A 24787-nucleotide genomic window follows, 5' to 3' on the forward strand; every position below is an offset into this window, starting at 1 on the left:
CAACTGATCGGTTCAGACCAACTGATCGGTTCAGACCAACTGATCGGTTCAGATCAACTGATCGGTTCAGACCAACTGATCGGTTCAGACCAACTGATCGGTTCAGACCAACTGATCGGTTCAGACCGACTGATCGGTTCAGACCAACTGATCGGTTCAGATCAACTGATCGGCTCAGATCACAGCTTAAATGAAGACAGATTTTAATTAACTCCTCGGCTGGTTGAGGCGCTGCAGCCCAGCTGGTCCCATCCTTCACATTAATCGATTACTGAAATAATAGTCAAATAATTTAGGAATTGATTAATCGTTAACCGACTCAACTGCTGAAAAAATATCATCATCAGAGCAGAAATTAAACCAAAAATGCACAATAAATATCTACAGATCTGAGGTTAAAAACTTTCTTTGTCTGTAAATATATTTTATCCAGAATTCCTGGTAGTTTTTGCTTCACTTTAATTATGATTAAAATATCCTATTAAGGACTTTTTACATCCAGTTATTGATTACAAATAATCAATAAATCAGCCATGCACACTATTTATGTTCAGTCAAACAGAAAGGGCTGAGCTTTTCACATGTTGATGAATTATTTATTTGCATCTTTTAATGTAATATCGTATAAAAATTTTATGTTTTATCCAATTAATTGGTTAATCATCAGAATAATTGATAGATTAGATTAATTGATAACCAATATAATCGTTAGCTGCAGCTCTAATTCAGCGTTCAGAAACTGTTTGGGTTTTGTCCAATTCTTTGTGAGCTGAATAATTAGAACAGATAAAAATAACTCCTATTAAGCTTTTTACTATTAAGTGTTAAAAATGAACATATGTATGGCTTATTCTACACGATGTTTTTAATTTGAAAATAGACTTTTGATAAATTCAGCTGCGTTTGGTCCAGACCTGTGAACGAAAACTGTAAATAATAAATAATAATAACACCAGATTTGTAGATGTTTGTCACATTTCTACGTTGTTACTGGCATCGTTCAGCTGTAGAGGATAAAACCTTCGATGCAGCTGCAGTTTGTTGCAGTGACTTTTTGTTCTAGATGCTGACAGTGTGAGGAGACACAGCAGGGGTCCGAGGCTCTGCCTGCAGATCGGCTCTTGAAGTTTGTTTGATTCAGTTTTCAAGGAAAAAAGCTTCAGAAGTGAAAGAACAAGAGAAGCAGCAGGAGGAGATGTGATGATAGGAGATACTCTTTAGGCTCATCTTTAAATTACAAAACTTTAAGTTTTTAATCCTTTAATCTGGATAATTTCTCTGTAAAAAACATGGATTTGGAGACAGATTAACTCTGTACAAAATACTGCATAAAAATAATAAAATTTATTTAAAGTCTGACACATAAATAAGCCGTTATAATTATAAAAATATTTTCTGACAAATGCCAGAATATTGGGGTATTTTTTAGCTTTTTGTATATTTTATAGAATCATCTTTGAATAAAAATAATTTGGGTTTTTATTCAACATCTGTCCGTGAAGAAGAGGTTTGAGTTTTTCCCCTCTAACGTCTCTCCTAAAACGTTGAACTTTAACCTTTCATGTGTTCACACTGTGGAAAGGCGGCGTGATGACCTCTGCTCCTCAGAGCGACCATGTCGTCTGAATGAAACGTTTTAATGATGAAAATCTTTCAATCATCCATCAGGTTTAAAACAATGAAACCAAAGACATAAATCCAACATATCCAAAAAAACAACAACTAAAAAGCAGCTCCAGTTCATTAACATGGCTACATTAAAAGTTTGCAAAATACAAAGTATGAATAAAAGAGGAAGTAAATTCTCCTAAATCGCCGGATGAACCAGAAGAAAACAGAGCAGACGTTTTTATCTGACTGTTTTTTCTGCCGTCAGATCAGCTGAGTTTCTCCATCATCCAGGTCCAAATGTTAACCTGCGTCTCTAAATGCTCAGAATAGATTAGAAATATAATTTATTGTCTTGCAGTCGGAAAATTCAGGAGTCACAGCTGCAAGTTCAGGTTAGTGAGGATGTGCGTAAAAATGTAAATGAAGGCAGAGCATTCATTGGTTCTTAAAATAAAAACAGACAAAACTGAAATAGTTTCATTATTTTTCCTCCATCCTGCAGGATGTTACTCTACCGTCTGAGTCCTACATGTTTTATCCAATTAAATTATTATTTACTGCAAAATAAATTGCAAAGCAGACGGTGCCTTTTTACAGAGGGAGACAGAGACGCATCCTGAAGGATGTTGATGAACTTTTCCTTCCTGTGTCCCACAGGAGCAAAAATAAAAAGAAGCTTTTGTGTGTTTGAATTGCCAGAATCAGTTCAACACTTTATTTTTCCACCAGATAATGATCTGCTTCTCTCTGTGCCCTACTTACTGATCCAAACTGAATGTGGGGGTTCTGAGCCGCTAACGCTGCTCCGGCCTTGATTATCGTCCTTATTATCTATCAGCCTGAGGAAAGTTTTCTTAAAAACTCAGTCCGGTCTGTACGTTCAGTGGCTGGATTAAAGGTGTTCAGGGAGGAAACTACTTAATGAATCTGTTTTTTATAAAGACTAACTTGAATAAACATGGGATCATGTCAGCACCGACTCGCCCACCAGCTGTTTTGATGCTTTTTCTTTGAAACAAACGATTTATTGCTGCTCCCTCAGCGCTGCGTCTGATCCCAGAACAGCGAGAAGCTGCTGGAGGAACCGTTCTCAGCAAACGTCTGCACAGCTTTCTGATGTAGCTGGGAATATTTCCTGCATGTGCCTGAAGAAATCTCCAAATACGCCAGATAAAGTATTATTTGTATCTGTTAAAATCAGGCGCATGGAGATGACCTCTGCTGCTTTTAGGAGGGTTTGTTTCTGTCAGTAAAATAATTTATAGCCATAGCTGAAGGGGTATTTATGTGAATTTTAACACATTTCCTGTATTTCTGTTATAATTAGACACAAACGTTGAAGCACACGTTGGCCGACTGGGAACGAGGTTCCAGTTTCACAGCTTCTAAGGATAAAAGAGCAAAAGCTGCTGTGGTGCTGAACTCAGGAGCAGCAGCTCAGGAATCATCCTGAGCCGACGCTGTAGACGAAGCAGTCTGAGGTTTTTCTACAAGGCCGTCCTTCACCGAGACAAAGAGATCAACAAACACGGATGAGTGAAGAGTTAGGAGGCGCCTGCAGGTTCACCAAGGTTTACTGAACTACAAGTTTTAGAAAGAAGCTACAGCAAGCCTTCTCTAAAGAAGTGTTTTCTTATTTAAAATGTAAAGATTCAACCTTTGACCACCACCGATTCCATAAAAGCTGCATTTTGTTGATGTATAAAAACTAACAGAAGGTTATGGTCATGTTCTGACAGAATCTGCTGACAGCAGAAAGTCATCAACATCCTCCACAGGGAGGCCAACCCCAATAACCTATCAGGAAACACTATGGCTGTTATCAGTGGAAAGTTTTGTGTAAGGAAAACGTGCGGTAGATAAAGTTTCATTTATTGCTGTTGATTTTTGACTGTAACTTTGTAAACGGCTCCTCAATGAATCACAGTATCATTTCATTTCCAGTGGAATAACTGGACAGAAATACTTCCTAAACCTTGTTTGAAGCGTTTCTGAGTGTTTCAGTTTTTTCCTGTTTTTCCATCTGGTCCTCCTTTAAGCTACTCGGCCTGCCAGGCAGAAGCAAATACACCTGAAAACTTTCAAATCAATCTTTAATAGTTTTTCTTTCTACCTCAGCTGACACGCATCACCGGTTTTGAGGTTACCATGGTTCCCATTACGACAGGATCAACATTTCCAGCGTCCGGCTTGCGCTCGCCTCCCATCTGTCTCTCCCAGGCAGGGAAGGAAGAAAACGCAGTTAAAGGCTCAGATTTCTATTCCTCTGCTTCAGCAACAGGAAAAGGTTGAGAGAGCAGCCTGGCTGAGTGGAGGACTCCCATATGCTGCTGTCATGTTCCCTGCTAATTAGGATTAATGGCAGCCGTGGCACTGTTAGCATTGCAGGATCTCGCTTAACTTTCTGTCATTTCCTGCTGCTCCTCAGGAGAGAAATAAAACATACGGCTCATGTGGAGACGGAGGACTTCCTCAGCTCACAGACGTCTGTCTTACAGAGACACAAAGCTTCAAACCGACCAAAATGTTCCAGGCTCCTGGATTTGCATTCACATCAAAGTGTTTTGGACTCGAGGTCGTTTTTGTTTACAGAGCTGAACTTTGTGCTGGTTTGGTAGTTAACGAGCTGAACATTGAGCCGCGATCGCTGAAGGACAAATCAGGGCTTTAACATGCGAATACAAACCGAGAGAAGGAATAGAAACAGGTATTAATTACAGATTACGTCTCCATTAATCTGGATTGGGAGGACTCCCAGGTCCCATTAACTCTACCCTTGAAACTAAAACAAAACACTAAGGGAAGTTCATGAGGGTGAAAGACTTTTCCACAGTTTTGCATCAAGGTTTCTGTGTCCTTTACTTCATGAAAGATTAAAGAAGAAAAACTTAAATGAAGTTAAACTGGAGACTTTAACGGCTGATTTAAATCCACTTCTCTGCCACTGAGGTACTGAAACTGTTGTTGGGATTGATGGCAGAATACCTCAATGTTTGGACTAATAAACCAAAAATCCACATGATGTTGATGTTTCATATATAGAAAATAAAACTAATGAGACATAATTTGACTTCCATCTAACTGAAAGATTCTGTTTTGTACGTGATGAACTTGAAGTAACCGCGGCTCACCTGGACATCGTTCAGCTTCCTTCTATTTAGGGAAACGTTAAATATTTACACTGTTGTTTCTTCTTCCAGCTGAAACCTTTAAGGTGAGCGCTGAGTGGCTGGTGTGTGTGTGTGTGTGTGTGTGTGTGTGTGTGAGCGAGCTGCGGAGGTAAAGTTTTTGTGCACACAGCCAGTTTTACAGTAGATGTGAGGTTCTAATTTATAATTGATGTCTCTCCATTCAGTTAAAACTTTGCTTTAAATGTAAAAATGTAAACTGCAGGCTCACACACCAACCATCAAAACTGACAGATTAAACTTTAATATTTTCCACAATGATTTTATTGCTTTTGGGCAGAAGATGAAGCAGCTTATTACACTTTTCTTTTAGAGTATCGTACAAGTTGAACAAAAAAAAGAAACATTTTGGTCTCCTCTGTACGGAAGTGTTTAAATGCCAAAACCCAAAAATAAGCAGCAGTATCTCATTTTGAGGAGAAAACTTTCTCGTTGTAATGAGATGCTGCTGCTTCCATACATCTGACTTATATGGAAGCTTTTAAATACCAAAATTTGGAAATAAATTAATTAACCGTGACCCACTTATACGTTATAATTAGAAACGTTCATGTTGTAACGAGATATATAACCTGTTAAAATGAGAAGCGTTTTTGTTTTGGCGACATATTAACATCCCAACAGGTTTGGCTGTTTTCATATTACGACTTTTCTTATTTAGAGGAGATATTTTGATAAATCTTATACCTGGTTATAGCAGTAAAGTCTGTCATGATAACGAGTCTCTGCTCCTGAATGTGTTTCTAAGCTCTGGTGGTTAAACACCTTCTTTCATGCATGGTTTCATGGTTAGGCTTTTAGTAAAATACGGTTTAAAAAATTACTAATATTAGTATTAAAGAAAACAGCTGTTTGTTTCCTCGGCCTGGTGTGGAAGTCTGTAACTGACCGTTTTCTGGTCAGGCTGAAAACACAGCCGTCTGATCACAGCTCTGGTTCTGCCAGAGCAACGCTGTGATCATCATGGAGTCGCAGGAAGATGTAATTTAGTGACTGGATGACAAGAACAAATTCGACGGCGCTCTGATTAATTGTTATAAATGTCCACCCAGGCAGCGGCAGTCGCTTGGTTTATGCTGAGGGATCGGATGTTGGCCGTAAAAATTATGCACACCGCTGGTTTCGGCTAAAGGAGGACGTTTCGCTAACATTTCCATTTTTATTGCCGTCCATTCCGAGTTGATTCAAGCGTAAAGCAACGTCAAGTCTCAACTAATTTGTTGGCCGGCCGTTTCACATTCCAAACATTTCCTTTAGCAGCAAACTCATCTACATAATGACACACTGGTCAAAGGGACGTCTGCTTTATTTAATTTCACACTATCTGAGTCTGAATTTCTACCCATTTTGCTGAAATAACAAACATTTTACTTTGACTATAAATGACAGCGAGCTTCTTAGTTTAATGTCTGCAGTTCTGTAATCTGTTGGCAATAAATAAGGAATCAAAACATCGTCTGGGAAAATGAAAGCAAGTTTTGACATCAAAAGTTATAGTTTGACGTATTAAAAGCTGCATTTATTCTACCATCTTTACTTGAAAGATATATCTATCTGCAGGAGCCAAAGGCCGAAATGTAAATGAATGAATAACTATAAATATTCAAGTAGTAAAAGTGACTTTTTAAAATATATTACAACTGGGAGGTTTGGCCTCTGAGCCGTTTCTTCTCAGCTGCAGCCGGTGAGTCTGTCAGCGCTAAAAGCTTTTGTCCTTCCCTCTGAAGACGGAACGAGGCAGGACAGAGAGGACTTCCTGTCCTGAACAAACGTCCTGCAGGTCTTCACATCGGATCCACACTGTAAAATCTAATTAGTTCACTTTACTTAAAAAATTCAACTCAAATCAACATGTTAATACGTGCAAGTTGAGCTTGTTATGTTTAAACGACTCGACTAACTTGATCATTTGAGTTGCATTAATGCTAAAAACGAGCTAATAAACGCTCCACTGTCACATGTAAACCAAACGCCTCCACAGAATCAATTATTGCATCGTATAAAAACTAATGAAGTTATGTTGGGCGATTGAAGAATTGCAATCCTAGAATAGCTGCACATAGAATAGCAAGAACATGTTGACATTATAAGTTAAATGCATACAAGGAATTTGGTCCAGACTTTTCCATGGTGACAATAATCTTAAGCTGAAGTGTCACAGTGATGTAAAGTGTTTCCTCTGAAATGTAGCGAGAGGAGAAGTGGGAAAAGAATAACAATTATTAAAAACTTTCTCTTTCTAAATGAACCCAGCTCAGGTTGGTGACTTTCCTTCCATAAAGTCCAAGTAACTTTCTAAAAGTGTTGATGAAACTGATTTCAGACTTACTATTTTCAATTAAAGACAATGTTTTTATTTTCAGTGCGTGTTGATCAGATGGCCTCTCTCTGTGGCAGTTCTGTGCTCTTCATACGGTTTGGATGGGAATAAATCTAAACTTAACACGACTTTGTGGTGATGTGAGTTTTCTCTGTTCAGCAGCAGGAATCAGAAAAGGCTCAAAACAAGAAAGTCAAAGATCACAGTGAAGAACTGACACGACATCACAAAGTTAAATGGATTCTACAGAGAAAAACTACATTTAAGGTTAATATTTATCTCTCCTTTAGGGAATGTTTACATAAAAACATCACCTTGTTGTTTTCTGTCACATCTTTTTACATATTTCTCAGTTGAACAAGGTAAAAAAGTAAAAGTTGTTGGGATTATGATGCTCTATAGAATCATTAAGATCCTTTTATTCTTTGGTTCTGACTTTTTGTCATTTTGTGTTTTCTTGTTTGCTTCTGTCCAGTTGACTCGCTGATCTTGTTTAGTTTGTCTTTTTCGGTTCCTGCTCTCGCTCCAGCTGTTTCACATCCAGTTAATCAGACTCACCTTTTCCATGTACCAGTAATCGCCCTCCCTCTGCTCCTTCCCTCCGGTTCGGGCTGTGGCAGATCCTCCTGCCAGCCTGCAGCGCTCCGATTCAAACCTGTGGGGACGAAAAAGTGAAATTATTCAGCATCTCATTTATGTGGCTAGGTTACGCTGAGCTAACAGTAGCTAGGAAATGGTAAATGCACTGCATGGTTGGTCACGTTTTTGGAGAAATCGATAAAAATGCAGAATAAATGTGATGTTTGAAGTTTCTTTGAAGTCATATTAAAATCTGTTTTTCATTCTGTTGAGTCAACAGAACCTTTTGGTTCTGTCTGTGACTTCAGGACGTTAGATGCTCCGTCGCAGTCAAACAGTCAGAGTGGAGAAATAACTCGTTACATTTATTCAGTTACATTCATTTGACTCATTTTGTTGTAAAGTAGTCCCTCTCGATCCTCGACCCACTGAGTAAATTCACTGAACGGAGAACAAAATCGCTTTAACCAAAAAGTCACCAGTTTTATTCTGAAAAAACTGATTTGGAAAACAGTTTTGACCAGTTCCTCAGCTCTGGACTCGGCTTTTTACTTTTCCTTGAGTCATTTGTTGGACGGACACTTTTTACTTTTACTGGAGTGAAAATTCATTGCGGCAGTTTTTGGGTTTATTCTACAAACTCTGCAGGTTGTTTTCATCAGAAGTGATCACAAAGCTGCATTTCTTACATACATTCTAGTAAAAACCAAAACAAAAGCGGGGGAAACTCTTGCCCTTCATCCTGGCCTCTGCCTGTCGTCAGGCGGTGTGAGGCTCCCCGGAGCCGTTGCTAGGCAACCGTGGCAGCATTAATATGTGCGGTGGGAAGGAAGCAGGGGATACCTCTGGTCTGTGGAGGGAAAGCAACCAGGACGGCGTCAGCTGAGCCACTGGTTCCTCCAGCAGCCGACCGCCTCCTCCTCCTCTTCCTCCTCTTCCTCCTACTTAAAGCCAGTCAGTGTTCATCTTCTGCCAACACAAGGAGACACATCCAAGTGGAGAAAGAATCACTTTTTCTGTGTGAAACACTCAAAAGCCTCAAAATGAGCCAAACATCTGAGAAAGTTTAGCTGAGAGGAAGCAGAGGAAACGCTGACAGCTCCTCCTGTTTGGAGACAAAAGAAGATGAAAACATTCACATGAAGCGGCTCGGCTCCTCTCCCACCCCCGTCTGCACATCAACTGACTATTCTTCAACTTGACATCATCCTTCCACAGACAAGAGGAGGAGAGCGGAGCGAGGCGGCGGCTCAGCGCTGAGGGGGGAAAGTGACAGCGGCTGAAACTTGGCGACCAGTGAGATGAAATTTGCGGCAGAGACGCTGGAGCCCAGCAGGAGCCGCCGTGCAACCAGAGAGCCGAAGCGGGAGCGCCGGGCAGACGAGGCAGCCGACCTGGACGTGGAGGATGAGAGGGGCAGAGCTTCCCCCTAGCTGCCAGCGATGCGCTGCAGGAAGGCGCCCCCCCCCAGCATGTCCACGCTCCTCCTGATGCTCTGGAAGGTAAACACTCTGAACCCTCATCTGGACTTCTCACACTTTTTATTTGTAATGTGGGAAATTTGCATGAATCATTGAATCTTCTCTTCAAATCAAACTTTGCTGTTTTTATTTTACTTTTGTGTTTCTGAGTAAAAACAACTCCGCTCAGACTTTCCTAAAATGTTACATCATTTTATGGGTCGAAGCATCTGATGTGACTTTTTGTTCAAATCGAGTTCAGAGCGATCCAGTTTCATCATGAGTGTCACTGTCCACTCAGTCCCAGAACAACTGGCAGAAAATGGGTTAGTTGGAGTTTTTCCTCTGCTTCTCCTCCATGAGGCAGAGGAGGACTGAGTGAGTGAGTGAGTGAGTGAGTGAGTGAGTGAGTGAGTGAGTGAGTGAGTGAGTGAGTGAGTGAGTGAGCGTCTGTTGGGTGTCAAGCATGCTGGGGAGGGGCTGGGAGCTGTTTGCTTTATTTCCATTTTAAGACAATGCCAAAAGCACCTGAGCCTGTCAGAGCGGGTTAGCGTCTGCAGCTGTTCCACATGCTCGGTTTAGTCAAGTGGCAAAAGGTTTCATTCTCCGATGATCCGACCCGGGCCTCCAGAGGGGCAGAACCGGCGTCCAGGTACGGCTTCATGTGCCAACATGTTCAGGTTTGACTTCCGGTCAGTCTGCTGTTTTTATTTCAAGATCCAAATCTTTGATAGAGCATCTATATTAGTGCTGGGACTTGCTTAAAATTTATTGAAACATCTCCAATTAATTCATCACATTTTAAATGAAAATGATATATCGACAAAATGAGCAACATTTTCAATTCAGAAAGCTGGATTATAGAAATAAACAGACACGACTTCAACAATAATCCTAATCTGTTCTTCAACCGTCTTTTTCAGGAAGTCTTGATCATTCATGGAGCTTCTTTAGAAATGTGGACTGTGGAGCCTGACATTAGCGTTAGCTGCTACATGTTTAGCATTGAGATGCTATTTTAGGTTTGAATAACTTCGCTGATAAGCTAACTCCTTTTAGCACAACTTGAAAACAACAATAGTTTTTTCTAGCATCCAATCAGATCAGTTTTTGGAACAGAAATGAATCCCTAGTGAACCGAGTGAAACGTCTTAATCGTCTATCGTTCTTAGCAGATGTCACTTGTGCATCAGATTTACGGGCGGAGCGGAAACGTGTGAATGCAAAGGTTCCAGCCGGAACCAACTGCAGCTTTTCACCTGATTTGATCTGTAACCTTTTTCCCTCTTCACCGTTTTTAGTTTTTTGCTGAGTGCTTGTTTAGATCGTCTTCATGCATCGGAGCACATCCAGTGCAGCACACAACGACCCGTTCAGGTTGGGGTGTTGTTTAGTTTAGCGTCCTCCCAGGAGAGGCCGTCAGAGAGCATCGATACGGGTCAGAGGAGGAAACAGCTCAACGTGTTTCCCTGTCAGGCAGGACGGAAACGTGTCTGGATGTTACGCTGCAGACGCCATGAAGGAGCCGAGCCGTTAGAGGGCTCATACTTTAACATGGCCTTTAAAACTCTCTTCTTCTGTTGTTCTTATTTTGTTTGGCTCTAATATGGAAGAGGTTTAGAGCTACTGAAAAAACAAAACAATTCTGACTTTTGTCCTCAAATCTAATCTTCTGAGATCAAAAGTCAGATTTCTGATTAAAATAATCAGAATTGGCCCTAATACTCTTCCATACTCCAAAACATGATCTTATTCAAACGTCTTATATTCGTGCAGCAGTACCTGGACTCCATCTCCTCCTATTTTTTTGTGGTAAATGACTAAATGTTTCTACCAGGACATTTTCCCCCCAGGAGCTCATCTAAATGAGTGCAAACAATAAAATTAGTAATTAAAATAACGGCTGCCACTAATGACTTTTCTTCCTGCTAATTTTTCTATTATCTGAATAATCTAAGGATTCATTTTCCTTAAGGAAACACGTCTAAGTTTCTGTTCAGGATGTTAAAAAAAATAAGAAAATCAAACAGGAGTGAAGATTTACAGTTTAAAGTACAAAATGTTTGTATAAACTGTTTATCCATTAAAAGAATAAATAAAGTTAAACTTTTATTAATTATTGAATTATAACAATGAGTTTCATAATGTCAAATATGATTAGAGTTAATTGTGAACAAAAATATGCCTCATTTCAGTCAGAATACATTTTTATTTATCAGTTTGTCTGGTTGAAGTTGGTGCATGTAGATAATTTACTTTATTTGCAGAATTAAATGTGAATGAAGTGAAACTATTTTGGTCATCATGGATGGAAAAGGGATGGATGGATGGATTAAGGTGAATTCAGGACTATTCCATCCATCCATCCTGGAGGCAGAAGCTGTTTCTGTTCGTGGTTCAGGTAACTTGATGGAAGTCGGTTCTTGCACCCAAAGTGTTTTTCAGAGTCTGGCTCTGCGTTAGACGGTTTATTTTTGGTTCTCCTGATTCTGCTGCGAGTTGCCGTTGAAAAGCTGTTGACCCGCATGAGAAGCACTTTTCTCCTGAGAGGCGTTTGGATGCCAACTCTCACAAGCTGCTGCGCCTGCAGGCCGACAGCATGCAGCTAGTTTCTAACAGGGCACCCCGGGCCTCGCATATCAATACACACTCACACACACACCTGTGAAATCACACAGATGAGCGCTGGCTCCATCACAATGTAGGAAGTCAGGCTGAGGCTGAGGAGAGCAGAAATATCTGCTGTCTTTTCTCTGTCATGAAGCTTTAAAGAAACAAGCTCAAACTTTGATCTAATCACTGGAGATAATTAAAATTCACCCATTTATCCTGAAACTGCTCTACAAACACGAACTGACAACTTAATGCAGCTGCTGGAGGCTAAAGATGGTAAATCATACAAATATTTAGCTCCAAACTATTTTGTTTGGATCTAAATGTTTCATTTGCTAACTAAATATTAGCTATTATTCTAGTTAATAAGCTAAATATTTAGCTGACATGTTGCAACTCACATTTAATTTTGTTAGGTAGCTACTAACTAAATTAGTTAACAAGCCAAATACTTAGCTTGTTACTATTTAGTGTTAAGCCAGAGGTTCCCAAACTGTGGAGCGTGCCCCTAGGGGGCGCCGTGCCATTGCAGGAGGGGGGCGGGAAGCGGTATGAATGAATGAATGAATGAAAACAACAATGATGAATGCTGTGTGTGCTGGGGGGGGTGTTGAGTGGATGGAAGAGTTTAACAGGAAGTCTCTAAGGATCTCTCTACGCCACCCCTATATATTTGGCAAGCTAAATATTTAGCTCAAAACTGTTTAGAAACTAAAAATATATATTTAGTTCGTAAACCAGGGGTGTCCAAAGTGGGTCCTGAAGGCCCGGCATCCTGCATGTTTTAGTCTCTCCCTGGTTTAACACACCTGCATCAAATGGTGGCCGAAGAGGAACATTGACCTGCTGAGGAGGTTCTTACTGCCACCAGGGAGAGAACTGAAACATGCAGGATGCCGGGCCTCCAGGACCCACTTTGGACACCCCTGGTTTACAAACTAAATATGACCAAGTCAGGATGTGGGATGCTAATCATTCCAAATGAAAATGAATGCTAATGCTAATGGGTGCAGACTCATACAACCGAGTTGAACGTTTTAAATACGCATTTACCCCAAATGAATGTAATTGTTCTTTATTTGAATTGTATAGAATAATCGTCACAACGAAGTGGGAAAAGACAGCAATTTAGCATTTGCTTGTTGTAAATATGCAGTTATCTGGATGTTTATCACTGTAATTATTTACTCGTCACCCTTCAAAACTCAGCCTGCATTTAAAAAGAAACGGTTCCACTCACCTACACAGGATTTGTGCTTAACTGATTTTTTTATGCTTCTGCTCCAGATCGGTCCGAGACAAAAACTGAAGACTTTTGCGGGGAAAATGGTAAACGCTGTCTACAGTGATGAGGAAAAGGGAATTCAAGACAAGGAAAGTAAGGAGGAGAGCATCTTGGCCATGCTGGGCATCATCGGAACTATTCTCAACCTGGTCGTCATCATCTTCGTCTACATCTACACAACGCTGTAGGCCGCAAACTGTAACCAGCTTCATTTACCACGTCCTGCTGCGCAGCTAGCCTGCAGCAGCTGCAGCACAGCGGCTGGTGTAGAATAATGATGGGAGGAGTCAGACTGGAGCCGGTTCGAGGCTGGACGACGGCTTCCTGCAGATCATGCTGCACCATAAACCATCCAGATGACCGGATTGTTTCTGACTCCTAATAAAAAGTGCATGAAATGAACAAGAAACGCTCAAAATCTGCGGCTGTTTCCAGCTTCTGGACCTAAAAGACTGCGTCCAGTTTTGATAAATCAATTTCAGCTGCAAAGGGAATGCGCTCTCAATTTTTGGGAAGAGTCAGAATTTCAGTAAAGCCAACATACTATATGCATTGTTTTCATCCTTCTATAAATGCTTTTGTGGGACAAGCGAAACATTTCACATCAACTTCTATAAAACATTTATTAATAATTAATTTAATTTATACGGATTGGAGTCATTTATTGGACTGTTTATGGAGAAAACGAAGCGAGCTGGAGCTGAAATTCATCCATGATGAATTCACCAGGCTGTGTGTTTGACAGCAGCTGAAGAAAGATGAGCCTGAGCTAGAGACATTTGTAGGAAACAGCATGATTATCATATATTATTCAAGGTTTTTCTGCATCTCTTTGACCTGTAATGGTTATCAATATTCTAATAAAATCCATCCATATACATGAAAAAACTTCTCAGGAGGACTTTTAGCTGCGGCTGTTTCACTTCATGGGTCAAATGCAGATTTTATATGGAGTGAGGTCAGAAATGTTTTAGACATGACAGATGAGTTTTTATGATCATATTAAACTCACTGCTAACTCACATGCATGTAAAAGATATTCTTCATTTTCCAGTTCATACGTCACTAACTGTTTCCCTTAAAACTCGAGGTAATGACTAAGCAAACAATGTAAAATTATCTGGATATTTAAATTTACAAGTATAATTTTATTTAAAATATAATTCGAATCTTAATTTCAATCAACTTTCAAACTGAACATACAAAACTTTTATGTTGAGTTTGGAGAATTTTACAAATTTTGGGTCAAAATGTGGTTTTAAAGATTTTCAGTTTTTAGGTTTAGTCACAGGAACATAAAAAACCCCACAAAAGTTTCAAAATCAACTTCTGGTGACACCTAGTGGTGGAGCTGCAGATTGCAAGCAATTCATAGATAAAACTATTTTATTCACGACCTTAAAAATAATTATGTATTTCTGATCTGCTTAAATATCCATACAAATATTAAACACACAAAAAAATGACACTTTGACATTTCGCCTGTCTGTAAATAAATCTGTTTGGTTCAGCGTTTATAAACCCTTCAGCCTCCAGAAACTTTTCGAGGTTACGTTTAGGAACTGGCGCTTGGTTGAGGTTAGTAAAACATTTAAAGGGAGATTAAATGTTTTATTTTTAATTTATTCCCTTTTACTGCTCTTGTAACTGAAAATATTAAATATGCAACAGTTTGAACGTTAAAACGGCTCTTTGGCTGCTAACGCAGAACGTTGTTTTCTTTGCTTTCTGCTGATGATCGGATGATCATGTTAAAGTCTGAACCTTTCGGTTCTGACATTGATTTTCTGCTTCCATTAATGAGCACAAAGACAGAAATGAAACCATGAAACCACAAACAGAGGGACCTGCTGCGTCTGACTGCAGCTGAACTTTTACACTTGGTTTTCCTTTGCTTGGTTCTGAGTTTCTGAGCCTTTATGTGGGTTTGTGTTGCGACTTCGACCAAAGTGCCTTCCTAAACCCAACCACAGATTCTGCTCAAAACTTTTTAAAGTTTTTCAGCCACTAAAAAAATGAGTCAAGCCTCCAATTGAATTTCATTTGATCCAGAACTTTACATGAGAACCTGCTTTGAGCTGCTGTTGTAAGTGGGAGTAAAAAGTAAAGAAGATAAACAGCTGATGGTTTTCTGCAGGAGACCAAACTGCTGCTGCTTGTTTCCTGAGTCTCTGCTGCAAAACATCTGGCTTCTGGCTGCAACTCTGCACTAACTAGATGTTAACAAGGAGCCAAACATGATGAAGTAACTCCAAATGGACATGCAGGTGAATCAATTTACAATGCTTTATATACAAGCATACTAACAGAAAGTTAAGTGGAAGGAAAAGCTTGAAGAAGCAGCATGCTAACCTCAGCCGTGAGAAGAAAGTGATGCAAAGCTCAGTTAAGAGTTTAGGAGAGATTCACAAGACATGGACCTCAGCTGTCACTCATCTGCTGTTTTCCTACCTGGTTGTTCATAAATGTGACCACAGTCAGACTTCCACCTGGACGTTTATGTTTCCCACACAGAAGAAGAACGTTCCCGTCAGACAGCAGCGATCTGTGTACAGCAGTAACTAATATCATCTCTGAATGCAGAGGTGGGCTTATTACTCATGCATCTTTTTCGGCTTCCTTCCACTAGTTAATTTGAAAGTATCCAAGGATTTCAATGGAAAGTTATTCCATTGAAATCCTTGGATACTTTCAAATTGATCACTTTGGGAGAATTAACAGCATATTTCAGTTTAATGAGTCTGACTTTTGGGATTGAATGACTGAAATAATAATATTCTAATTTATTAAGATGCTCATGTATTCATTCCTTTAAAGAAACATGAAGACAACTCAACAAGCCAGTGTTTTCAGAAAGTGCCTGAGATCCTGAACATGACCAGAGAGAGAAGAAGAAAAACATGAAAGAATCAAAGATCTGCTGAAACCTGATCTTTCTGCTGCTGCTTCTTCATAGCCTGCTAAATGTTGTGCAGAACTGAAGAAAACAGTTTAAAGAGCGCATGCAAACATCTGATGAATGTATTCATACTTATTGTAACCTTTGGTTCTTCATTTACCTTGCAATGTAAACTCAGTTCTTATTTCTGTTTTTGTGCATCAGAACGTAATAATCTCTCTGTGCAGGCTGACAAATGATGGGAAGATTTTTCAGTATGCATTTCATAAAAAAACAAATAAACATGTTTGAAGTGATTTTATCAGGGCATATTAGTGTTGATGGATGGATAATATATTGTTATTTTTCTTTGAGATGAAAAACAAACTGGAAGCTTTATTGGAAACTAAGACCACGTGTGATCACATCTGGGACAGAGCTGGATGAAAAGCCAAACCTTCAGAGTTTGGAGCGTTTTTCTGGAGCAGCGAGACAAATTTTTACGTCTCGTTGCAAATCAATCGGAAAGATGGAGAGAAAGAGAGTGAAAGCGCTTGAAGCTAGAAGGACAGAGTTGTATAAAGCACATATTGCCTTAAACAAATTCATTTTCATTCCATCTCTGTGTGATTTGTATCTTTTAAGTCAGATGCATATAGGAGTGTCAGAGCAATTTGCCACTCTGTTAGGAATGCTGTGTGACGACCAACATGCTGGAATAATCCTGTTCAGGCAAAGGAGGCTGAAAACAGCCTGACTGATATTTTCATTGGAAACAGTGTCTAAAGATATAAACCAGTTAATGAATTAAATCAATAAAACACCACAGGCTGGTCTGAGCTGCTGATTCAGCCCAGCTGATTGTCTCTGCATCTCTTTCTAAATGAGCTGACACCATTTCCATGGTTTAACAGAAAAGAAAAGCTGCACCAGCAATTAATCCGTCTGCCACACAAATGTCTGTAAGACAACAAGACGTGATCTGCTCATACATGACAACAGCAAGCTGTGGAGGAAAGTCAACCTGCAGCAGGAGCAGCAGAAACGATGCAAAGTGTTTGAATATAACGGCTGCTAAATCAGATCAACAGCAAGTTCCCCAAACTGTGTAGAGATTTTTTAACTGGAAGAAAATCTGGACAAAAGTTTGATTGTTTAACATGTTTTACATAAAACTGCAGAATTCACAGAATAAAGGAACCAAAAGCAGTTTGAAACATGAAGGAGAAATCAGATCAGAAATGTTTAGGGAATCGTATAAAATAAGAATGATTATGATTAATGTCTGCAAGCAGGAGATCAGGACCAAAATAAACAGAAACAATGTGCAATAAAATAAACAGACATGAAACCTGAACATTTTAACAGCAGTCTCCATAGATTTTGAAAATACAAAGAAAACTGAAGAGGAAATATGGATTGGGAAAGGAGCAGAACATTTCCTCCCTGTTGGAGCCAATCACTGCTAAGCTGGACGTGAATGAAAACCATAAATAAAACACATCAGCATCGAGTCCAAGGCTGGAATAATGTTCCAGAGAACCTCAGATTATACTTTTCACTGTCTTATTTGTTACATATTCTAAAATAGGCTAACTGTGGTCTCCACAGATATGGGAAACTTCCAGCAGTGACCAAGACACTAAAGACTGAACCTTTAACAAGAGGATCTACTACATACTAGTAGAAATGTGAAAATCAGAAGTCTAACCTTTTCAGCACCTTTCACTCTGACTCCCAGTCAGCCTCAGACATCAGACAGGATTTCTGCAGCAGATGTGTCCTGCTTGGATTTTCTGTCACACAGCATACACATATCCATCTGGGCTTTTCCACATTTATTCTTGCAGAGAAATAAATCCTGTGATCAAAAATCAGGGAGCGGATTTGAAAGCCATGACAAATCCTGATATAAATGTAAAACTGGAGGGGAGAAAGTGTCAGAGTGTCTGGTTCGGTTCGGCTGGGACAGATCAGAAATGTTACAATGCATGAATAATATTTGTGTGTCATGTGATGTCCAGTGAATGCGCATATGCAACTGGGGGGTTCGGTACCTCAATAAAGGTTAAGAACCACTGGTTTAATTCCTTTGTGTTTAGTTTCTTCTTTCTTTTCTCTCTGCGTTTTGGTTTATTATCTCATGTTGGTGTTCAGATTTCTCCTCTTTTGATTTGCAGTCTTTGTCTCTAAGTGCATTTGCGTTCTAACTTTTATGTTGCTGTTGGAGTAACAGCTTCTTCCTCTGTGTGAAATAGTTTGAACAGATTAATATAAAACCTTCAGGTGTCTGAATTATCAACCCAAAGACGAACAAACTTTTACAGATTCACACTCCTCTTCCTGATATTTTGGATGATTTCTTCAGATGCTTTATGTTGAAATTTCAGAACTTGGAAATAAACCTCATACAGTCAGAACCGGCCAAGAACAGACACGACCTTATGGATCAATTTGTTTTGGTTTTTATCTGAGAGGAACTATAGACAAGAGATTTTACAGTCTGATAGATTTGGGGAACTTTTGCAAGGCAGAGTGGCCAAATTATCATTACGTCATGATGCTGAAACCTAAAGATCTGAAAACTGGAAATGAATAAAAAGTAAAGTTTTAGCCCAAAGGCGTTCACATTCATTCAACCCGGCTTTTACAGCTTTCCATCATTTATGTTTTTCCTCTAACATGTTTGGTTTTTTTAGTTGAACTTCACAGGATACATAAGAAAAGATTAGGGCCACTTGAAAAAAAAGTACTTTTGAAAAAAATCAGAAATCTGATTGTCTTGAGTCTTTTTTCAATCATCTTCCGTAGATAGATATTGTATAAAAGGTGGAAAAAGATCTGAAAGGATGCATGATGGTTTCATTTTTCATATAATAAGATCCCGTTAGTTTAACATTAAGCTCGTTTCCAATGTTCTGACTGTGATTACTGTGTTAATGTTCTTTCTGAGTCTGGTCTTATGGCTCTGTTGTTAAAACTGAAACAACCTTTGCTGTTTTAATCCAGGCCGATCTGCCTGGATTAAGTGCGGAGATGTTAGCGAAGCGGAAAGTCTGACAGTAAGTTGGGAGATTTGCGCCTGTGGTTCAGAGACCACGCTGCTTCCTGGCTTACTGTGCAGCACTTTTAGGATTTCCAACATGGCTCCTTCCTGAACCCCAACACAAACCGACCTTACCGAGTCGTTACAGAACGGTAAACTTTACTGTGAAAAAACACAGGGAGAAACGGAAGAGTGCTCTGAAACAGGGAGATCACAGTAAGCTGGTTTTTAATGGCGAGGAAAGTTGCAGCGGGCGCCATGTTGAGTCACGCTGAGCCTGCAGCTCCCAGTTATCTGTCACTGCTGCCTGAACAAAGACTGCTGGGCGGATCAATGGCGAGCAGAGTGCGGCGCTTTCTGACAAACAGACATCAACATTCAAACCCGACTCCTCTCTGTGTGGGAAAACAACCGACTCAAGCAGAAAACCCTCCAGATTCTGTTAAATTGAACTTTTCTGCATAGAAACCTGATTTACACAGAAAGCAAATTAAAAAGTAACAGATTTGATCTGGTGTGAAATCAATGCTGGTATCTGTGTGCAGTGCTTGCTTTTTGCTCTCACTGATTCTGATTGGTGCCCTGAGGAGGGGAGAGGATGACTCCCTGGGAAAATGATGAAGGCCAGCTAGAGATGAGTCTGACCTGAAAAACCCTCCACACCAGGAGACGGTCATATTCCAGGACTGAAACACCCCAGTGCACTTCAATCAGTCCAGCTAACACACACACACACACACACACACACACACACACACACACACACACACACACACACACTGAAAGCACATTCAGTCGTTCCTGCACATCTCTGGTCCTACGATCTTATTGGATGAATTTATTTGCAGGTTTTAGAAACTATAAAACATCAGCATGTTTTATTAAAGAGACAGTATTATCTGTTTCCCATTCTATAGCACAATCAAGTAACTATGTTCCCTTCAGTTGTTATAAAAATGCTGTATATATCAAATATGACTTGGAAGAAGTTTGACTTTGTAATTTAACACCTTGAAATTGGGCCGCTGTCTCTTTAAGAACTCCTGTTCTTTCTGAAGCTCCGCCTTCAGGAAGTCATCACAACATGGCTCCTCTATTAACCACTTAACAACGATTTTACCAGCGTTACACTGAGAAGTAGCTCCTATGATGAGCTCTGGAGTTTTTGCTAATTGCTGCTGGCTAGTCTGAAGGAGCTGAGGGGGGGAGTCATCAGGGAGGGCTGCTCTGTGAGGCCCGAGCTCAGGAAGCTGGGAAACTGCGTCTTGAAGGCGGGGCTGGGCCCACTCAGGCGTTGTAACAGCTGAATGGTTGCCATGGAGATTAAAAGATTCCTCAGACATGAATGAAATAATCCAGACATAACTTTATAACATAATGCAAAACTCAAAAAAGTGGATTTTCCCCTTTAATGTATCGCAACAATTTGAATTGTTTAGACCATTTACAAAATTTGTACATTTCAGTATTCAATTAAAGTACAAGATTATCATGTTTTGAGTAAAATTTGCACAGTAACAATTTTCAGAGTCTTCTAAAAGTTGCAAATGTCCTTGTTTGTGCATCTTTTCCTTCCACACACCTTTCCATTAATGTGCTTGGATACACCGCCATATGAAGAGCTTCATATGGCTCTTCATATGAAGAAGAGCCATTTTGTAGGATAAATGTAGTTTATCCTACAAAATGTAGGATAAACTACATTTTGTAGTTTATCCTCCGTGTCAGAGAACTGCCAAGTCAGCAGTCTTTTCCATTAAGACTGCTTTCATACAGAACATTTCTGTATGAAAATGCTTTTTCTTCGGTCTGATTTAATATTCAAACTTCGGAAAAGTTGGAAGCCAAAATGAAGAGAAATAAGTGTTTGAAGTGCACCACTCACTGCATGATGAACTTTACTTTTATTTTTTGCTTCATTTGGATTTGCTTTTCAGGACATGATCAGATGAAGTATTTAAGAAAAGCACAAATAAGGACCTATTTTTATATCTCTAACACTGTATGTAAAATAATGTTATCAGGAAAACAGTTATTAAAGTGGAGTTCTGGTTTCTGGACATTAGCAGGAGGTCTGTCCAGCTGGTCAAACGCCAGAAGCTTTCTGCTCCGTGTGCTATCCGGCGGACAGGCGCTGGGATTCTGTTGATTTGTCCGACATTAGGCTCAGTTACAGCAGCAGATCTCTGCCAGCAGGAAGGGACAGTCAAAGCGCTGAATGAGGAGACACTGCCCTCTGCTGGCCGCTTGTGGAAATGACATAGCAAATACGCTTCTGCGCCCATCAGGCATAACATTATAACCACCTGCCCAGTAGCAAGCTCAGACTCCGGGGTGTGCTGTGGTACCTGGGACTAAGAATGTCCAGTAGACTCGGTTATTGGGTTAAAGTGGCAACATTTATTCCAATTTGCTGTAGTTCTCTTTTCTCTGCTCTGAGTCAAACCAACCTGTTCACCTCCTGGCCTGTGGGGGCGCTGCACCAAGAACTAATGAAGGAAATTACAAAAATCCTCTGAAGACACTGAACGCAACTTCCTTCTTCAATAAATGGAAACTAAAATGGAGATTGGAGGATTTCTCTTTAGTCTTTGGTTAAAAACCACAAGCCATTTCTCCTGCTAGCACTAGGCTAACATGTTAGCTTTGGTTATATTTACCCAAAATGCCCTGCGCTGTAGTCCACTTCCTGCTTTTAGAACAGTCTCCAGTCCGCCTGACATTCACATATGGATTCAAACTGAACCAGAGTTCACTTCAACTGAACGCAGCCTGAGGTTTGAGTCATTCACACCTCCCCAAGCGAACTGGACTTTTTAGACAAGCGGACTGGAGTTGGATGAAACACCAGTTTTTAAATGAACTGTCTGTTGGATCAGATGAAGAGCCAGACCTCTGATTGGTTCCTTCTGACCAGTTTTGTTGCACGCTAACCCTAAACCTGCAGGCTGGGAAATGTTGTTGCATAAAACATCCAGGCTGGGATTTGAACCCTGGATGCCAGGCACCAGCTGCTCCACCTTCTACACATATAAACTATTTTGTCAGAGGAAAACAAAGAAATTCAGCTTTTAAAGTAAAGAATTTTATTTTTCTTAAGGTTTAAATGTGCACTTCTCGGATTTTAAAAGCCCAGCTGGGATTTCCTCCATGACTTTGTGGAACAAATATGAGAATTACTCATCCTTGCCATTAAACTGAGCTGCAATAAACCATGAAAAGGTTTTTGATGTTTTATCTGCTTCTGCCGCATGCAGCATCAGACATGAGGTCATACACAACCAAAGTATATTAGCTGCTGACCTCTAGCTGTCACAGAAGGTAAAGCAGAACGCGGCATCAGATGAGAGAACAGTCACAGTTGGGTCATGTAACAGCAGCGTTTAAGATCCTGGTAACAGGCCAGAATACTAAAACATGTTTACTTCAACATGTGTCTACTATAATGCAGCTTTTATTCCTCTCACTTGTGTTAATGGAGCCTTTAATGGGGGACAGAGGTGAAATAGCAGAGATAAAAGTGTGACTTAACATCTGATCTGTATTCAGGCCTCTGCAATTGCCGCCTCCTGGCAGGAAGTTGACGAAGCTCATTGATATTCATGGTGGTGAGTGGCGTGTGATTTAAACAGGTAGCGTTCTGCTTAGAACAGAATCCCATTTATGACTCTTTCCTCGGTGATGTTAAAGTCAGGGCAGGAGGTTTGGGAGCGGTGGGAGGCGGATGGAGGAGTGAAACTGATTAACCTGAGCTCAGCTAGCTTAGCAGACAGACCCAGAGACCGACTGAAGGTTTCCATCTCTGCAGTCCATCATGAACCTCCATGTTCCCTCATTTTTAGTTTCACACAAAAGGACGTTTACATGGACATCCATAATTTGAATAATCATCAATGTCCGACTTGTGTCAAATATACGTCAGAGTATTTTCTATGAAACAACACGTAAAGCTTCTGGCTGACAGCAGCGATGCTTTTTCAACCTCAACTAATCAGCAGCATTCAGGTTACAGAATAAAAGAATAAAACCACTTCAGTCCAGCTGTCGTAGCTTCTCTTCTTCTGCGATGCTTTGGTAGTTCTTCTTCTACTGTTGTATTCGAGTGTTGAAGATATAAAGGAGTTAATAACTATGTGCACATAGTGAACATCTTATAGTATAAAAAAATCATTTTGGTTTAGCAAACAGTTTCTTGTGGCAGGCTGCACCACCTGCTGACATAAATAACGAACTCAGTTCCTTTCTGCAAATAATTAATAGGATGACGCCCCCTGACACAGTGGTGCCCAGAGCAGTGAGCCTTTTTCTATATCAAAAACCATCAGCAAATAGTAACCAATCAGAGGCCACCTTCTTACAGTGTGCACACAACATGGAGAGCCCACTTCCTCCGACCAGACATGAACCATGCAGTGAACTGCGAATGACGGATAACTGTCCCTTAAATATGGGTCAAAATGAAGAAATGTTGCATTTCTTCATTTGCAACATTGCAATCTTTCAGCTCACCAGAGGAGAAACATCATTTACTGAGGCGACCCCCAAGTTAGTACCACTGAACACCTCTCAGGTGGTAAATAAAAATAAAGACGTGAGCCATTCAGAGGCTGCAGCGTTTCAGACGACCATTAATAGAGACAATAACTATCAACACCAGCTGAACTATTTATGATCCAAAACATGAATGACCTTGAAATTATCCCACTCTGTCTGTCTGCTGAAGCGACGAGTCAGTTTGTGACTCGACTGAGAAATACAGTGGAGACCATAATAGTCAATGTGTCACTAGTGTGTGTGTGTGTGTGTGTGTGCGTGTGTGTGTGTGTGTGTGTGCACTTGTTTATATTACCACACAGGGTCCTGAGCACGGGAGCACACCAACGTTGAGGGGCCCGGTTACGTCGTGGGGCCCAAAATGCTGGACCCCGCATGGGAAACCACTCTAAAGCAGCTTGGGATGCTCTCCTAACATGCCTCATGCATTTTTTTTACTTGGCCCACAAGATAGCAAAAACTGGAAAAGTGTGTGTCAAGTGTGTGTCAAAGTGTAGGGGACCCTCATGGTCTTATGTGTGTAAGGGCCCCTCATGGTCCACGTTTTGACTAATAAGATTGGCTGATATAAATAAGCTATTTCCTGAAGTTTTAGGAAGTGTTTTTTAATAATTAATGTTATAATGAATCTATTATAACAGCACATACTAATGTGCGGTTATAATGTTTCATAACAGCACGTTAGCTCTCGAGCACATGTTAGCACATGTTAGCTCTACATGTTAGCTAACATATTAGCTCTGTGTTAGCTCTCCAAACATGGAGAGCATCTGAAGTGCGGCTTTACAGCACTTTTTGTTTTCAACATTTTTATGGTACTTCATAACATGTGAGGTAACTGTGAGGACAGTTACCTTGAAAAAGTAACTTAGTTAAACTACTGACTACTTGATTTGGAAAGTAACTAAGTTACATTAAAAGTAACTTTTTAGTTACTTTCAGCAGTTGTTAACAACAATGCTCCAGCACCTATGAATATTACATTGAGCTTTGCTAGTACTTAATTGCAAGCTATTTTATAACAGTAACATCAACAATGTGTCAGCCGCTGACACCTGGTGTCACGATGGTCAGCCGCTTCCACCTGGTGTTAGGATGGTCAGCAGCTGACACCTGGTGCCAGGATTGTCAGCCGCTGACACCTGGTGTCAGGTGCGAGAGCCACTGGCACCTGGTGTCAGGATGGTCAGCCGCTGACACCTGGTGTCAGGTGCGAGAGCCACTGGCACCTGGTGTCAGGATGGTCAGCCGCT

General features: G+C 40.3%; 1 long non-coding RNA gene across 1 annotated transcript; it reads right to left on the reverse strand.

Annotated features, from left to right (window-relative positions):
- Window positions 1-5708: 5708 nt before the first annotated feature.
- Window positions 5709-13095, reverse strand: LOC107833999 (uncharacterized). Its single transcript, XR_001659773.1, has 3 exons — window positions 13012-13095; window positions 7678-7774; window positions 5709-6599 (listed from the first exon to the last, which is right to left on the reverse strand). It is a non-coding gene; the product is annotated as an uncharacterized LOC107833999 (long non-coding RNA).
- Window positions 13096-24787: the final 11692 nt, after the last annotated feature.

The sequence above is a fragment of the Poecilia formosa genome, unplaced genomic scaffold (assembly GCF_000485575.1).
Source record: "Poecilia formosa unplaced genomic scaffold, Poecilia_formosa-5.1.2 Scaffold498, whole genome shotgun sequence".
Classification (NCBI taxonomy): domain Eukaryota; kingdom Metazoa; phylum Chordata; class Actinopteri; order Cyprinodontiformes; family Poeciliidae; genus Poecilia; species Poecilia formosa.